At 41.6% G+C, this 4,750-nt stretch overlaps 1 pseudogene; it reads left to right on the top strand.

Annotated features, from left to right (window-relative positions):
- Positions 1 to 594: 594 nt before the first annotated feature.
- LOC100714410 (heterogeneous nuclear ribonucleoprotein K-like) lies at positions 595 to 2,207 on the top strand (annotated as a pseudogene).
- Positions 2,208 to 4,750: the final 2,543 nt, after the last annotated feature.

Genomic DNA, 4,750 nt, shown 5'->3' with positions numbered 1-4,750 from the left:
GATGGAAAGATGCACTGGTGTCATGGTGACAACCCGCTGGCTTCACTGCTCTTCAAAGTCTGCACCAACACTGTTCATAGGAAAAAGGAAAAGTATCAGTCTGCTTCCAACATGCAAATTCAGACTCATCTTTTCAGTTAGAGCTAGAGCCTAAGAGAAGAAGCAGAGGCTAGGCAACCTCTAGACACGCACATGCACAACAGAACCAAAAGCAGATGCAATCACTCCTACAGAACAAAGTACTAAAACAGACACGTTAGATGTACACAGAGGTTATCTCTGGGATTACCAGGAAATCTTGTTTTCTTCTTGATGGTGGGTACAAATTCCTTTCATAATCCCCACAAGAACATTATTTAGGAAGGTAAACAAGTAAGTTAAAATAAATTCCTAATATTTGCATGTTTGTTTTACTTTCCTTAGCCATGCTATGACCATAATAGTACCTTCCTTAAAGTATTGCTGTGAGGATTGAGTGAGTTAATACACAAAAAACCCCAAGCAGAGTGTCTGGCGTGTAGTAATAATGTCCTTGCTGTTATTACTTATTGCAGCAGGATTGTTATTGCTCAAAGTATTCAGACCCCTTTTGGGGAGCGGTCTGTTCAGCATCTTAAGCACATTCACTTGAATCGCTTCAGTGGAATTAAAATGTCCTTTCTTGAAGGCATACTAATTCTTAAGAGCAATCAAGTGGTTTGGGGTTCAAAATAAGGCTCACTTATGATGCCAAGGGCTGGGTATTATGGTTTATCTAGTGACTGTTGAGAATTCCACACATGGGTGTTCCAGGCAAAAGCACTGCGGTCACCATTATCCTCAGCTGCTCTGTGCACCGATCTGGCTGTCCTGCCTCATTGCACTTGTTTGTGGAGTATAGATTGGTTTGTCCATTTAACACTAGAAAATGGAAACTGAGCAGCAGGAGGAAACCGTCCCCCAAAACAGAAGCCAAGGGTGAATTTGGCAAATGTCTTACAGAAGATACGGAAAAAGAGCAAGCATTTAAAAGACCTAGAAACACCGATGAGATGGTTGAATCATGAATTCTGCTTCAAAGCAAGAACTCTGGGGCAGTGATTGGAAAAGGAGGCAGGAATATTTAGGCTCTCCGTACAGACTACAGTGCCGGTGTTTCTCAGTCCCAGACAGCAGCGGTCCTGAGCGCGTATTGAGTATCAGTGCTGATATTGAAACAATTGGGGAGATTCTGAAGAAACTCACCCCTGCTTTGGAAGAGTACCAACACTGTAAAGAAAGTGACTTTGACTGTGATCTGAGAATGTTAATTCATCAAAGTCTGGCAGGAGGAATGATTGGGGTCAAAGGTGCTAAAATCAAGGCACTTGGAGAGAACACTCAGACAACAGTCCAGCTTTTCCAGGAATGCTGCCCTCATTGTACTGATAGGGTTATTCTTATTAGAGGAAAGCCTGATAGGGTGGTAGAGTACATAAAGATCATCCTCGATCTTGTAGCTAAGTCTCCCATCAAAGGACATTTACAACCTTCTGATTTCAGTTTTTATGAAACTTAAGATAACTGTGGTTTTACCATAATGGTTGATGACCGCTGTGAATGGCCCGTAGAATTTCCCCCGCGGGGACTGGGTGGTTTCGACAGAATGCCTCCTAGTCGGGGTAGGCATCCTCTGCCTCTTCTAGAAGAGATTATGACGATATGAGCCTTGGTCCGGAACACTTTCCCCCTCCCCCTGGGCGATGTGGCCTGGATGGTAGCAGAGCTCAAAAGTTTCCTCCTCCACCGACACCACTACCTAGAGGAAGAGCTCTAATGGCCTATGACAGAAGAGGAAGACCTGCAGACCACTCCACAGCACGGGTGGTTTCAGTGCTGGTGAAACTTGGGACTCTACAATAGACACATCAAGCCCATCAGAATGACAGATGGCATATGAACCCCAGGGTGGCTCTGGGTATGATTATTCCTATGCAGGGGATTGTAGCTCATGTGGTCATCTTAGTGGACCTACACAAGTAACTATTCCCAAAGATTTGGCTGCGTCTATTATTGGCAAAGGTGGTCAGCAGATTAAATAAATCTGTCAAAATCCGGAGCTTCTTTCAAAATTGATGAGTCTTTAGAAGGATACAAAGATCAGGTCATTACCGTTAGAGGACCAGATACCGAATGCACGGTATTTGCTCCAGAACAGTGGGAAGCAGTATTCTGGAACGTTTTTCTAAGACTAGTGAAGAACTGAAGGAGTCCTGAATCTTTTTTTTTAATCTGCTCTGTTTAAAAAACCAACATTACTCCATAGGTGTTCTGCATTTGAGGTGTAGTAAAATCTTTGCTGTTCACCACATGTAATAATTTAGTTCCTTACAAACAGCGTTGAGGAGAGAGAGCACACAGAAACTAACACTGAAATTTTAAAACAGCAGCAGAATGAGCGGATGTTATTTTTTGTTCATTATTGGTGCTTTTAAAAAAATCCCCCATGTAATTATTGCAAACACTTTGCTTTGTGTGGTCACTGTAAACATTTGGGGAGTGGGACAGAGAAGGAAGTAACAATAGTCCTCATGTCCCTGGCATCTGTTCAGAGTGTAGAATGTAATATTCTTTTGTAAGATTTTTTTAAAAAATACATTTAGTGAACCAAAAAAAAAAAAAATTCCCTACATCATGTGTGTGCCCACACATTCTGACAGATCAGCACCATTTAGGACTGGATCAATCCCTGAGTAGCTAATAGGCTCTGCCTTTGCTAGAAAGAGACTGAAAAGTAAGCCTTCCTTATGAGAACTCTTTGATCAATACTGAAGTCTTTATGGATTGGTGTACAACCAAAAGGTAAATTTCATAAAAGGCTGTTTTACATTTAAAGCTCTGTTTTTTTCTCCCTCGAAGTTTGCTGATGTCAAGTTTTAGCTGTGAAATGTCATTGTTTTCATACAAATATTCCCAAACACTACCAGTTGTCACTTCCAGCATCAAATAGGGTTGCGACATTACGATTATATTAGCATTCTTAAAAGCATAATATCATTGTTCTGTAAATTATTGCAAGATCACACTACACTACATACAATCTTTTTTTTTAAAAATTAATGGGGCCCTAGTGTCGAAGTTAATGGGGCTGATAAAAGGAATAACAGTACTTCCTTCTGCTGGGATTCCAGTGGTCATGTGCTAGCTCTGTTACCGCCCTAATGGAACACGTTGTCATGGTGTACTTTAATGTGTGGGTAAAGGTAAAAACAAAACAAAACCATGCACGGAAATTTTTTTCCCAAGGTGCAAAGGATTTTGACAAAAAGCAAAAGAATCCTCTGTGTTCTAATTATGGAATTCTTTACAAAAATATTTACCAATTTAAAAAAACAAAAGGCTTCACGGCCCTACCATTAGCAGGGAGTATTGTGCTCCACAATTGTGCAAAGAAATCTAAGTATATTTCGTTATGTTTCTGATCATCCTTTTTAATCTTTTGATTGAGAATGATTTTAAAGTTATTACCTGTGCTCTTGGAGTCCCTAGGCAAAGTCACCAGGAGAGACCTCTAGTATTGCACTGTGGTGGATTAACTAATGGTCAACTAGTAATACCCAGTTAAACTGAATCAGAGTGGTTCTGGGTGTGGAAGACTCACATGAGGTTGGTTGCTAGCAGCATAAAAAGAACTGGAGGGGAAGATGGTGCGCTGTTGATTCTCCTTGGAGAAACTTGTCACACTGGATTTCCTGACATGGACTCAGCTGTTCTCATCACAGGAGGAGCTCGGGTCCTTGCTGTTGCTAAGGACAGCTGCAGTTCTCTTGTGGGGAGCTCTGGTCCTTACCTTGAGCATTGCTTCCTGGCTCCAGTGCAGATCCCCCAGCCTTCCTGCACAGATCCTTCACTGGCACAGACATGCAGGCTTCCAACACTGACCTTGGGGCCTTCCCAGTACAGAACCTTGATACAGACTTGCATGAGTCATTGTCATGGGCCTTAGGCCTCCAGCTGCACTCAGAGGACATCGCCATAGGCTGTGGTTCTTCCGCTGAACTCATACAGGACACTGCCATGGAATCCAGACCAGCTGGATTTTTTGGATCTCTAGTACATGGACAGATCTTCTGCACTCCTCAGCATTTGTCTCTTTGGGCAAATACTATAAAATAACCCTATAAAATATGTGTCCTGTATTGAACCTATTCTTCTGCAAACCCTGACAAAACGAACCAACAGGGCAATAGCACGGCCATGAACAGTGCACGCCTAAGAATCAAATACATCTAATTTATCTCACTGACTCTCCCACTTTTTTATACATATTTGCAGTCATGTTAACATTCTTTGTGTGGAATTGGTACATGTACATCTTAATTCCTTTTTCCACCCCACTCGCTCTCCTCCCTCCAGCTCGATCCCTTTTCCAGCTGAGAAAGATTTATCTTCCTACTTTTTATTACCTACCACTGACCCTGCTACTTCATTATGTGTGAGAGCTTGGGGAGCTTACTCTGAAAATCAGCCTTCTTCTTTAAAACAAAGATTAACACTGAAAGCAGAAAATCACTTTTAGAATTTTTAACAATTAATTCTAAAGAGTTTAGCCTAGCAACTACCGAAGACTGGGGACTCAATAAGAGAAAATAACTGTAATACTTCTAAGTATTTGGGCTAAAGTATGGGACTCCATCTCTATGCTAACTGTCGTCTTCAAGCTGTGTTTGTTGGGGTTCTATTATCTCTAACTTAGTTTTCCACTAGTGTAACTCTAAGGCTGTTAGCTTCT

This window comes from Cavia porcellus, unplaced genomic scaffold (genome assembly GCF_034190915.1).
Source record: "Cavia porcellus strain 051 isolate PalLab524CR breed Dunkin Hartley unplaced genomic scaffold, mCavPor4.1 scaffold_9, whole genome shotgun sequence".
Classification (NCBI taxonomy): Eukaryota; Metazoa; Chordata; class Mammalia; order Rodentia; family Caviidae; genus Cavia; species Cavia porcellus.
The sequence above is the reverse complement of the archived record's forward strand: the minus strand, read 5'-3'. Positions and strand labels throughout refer to the sequence as shown.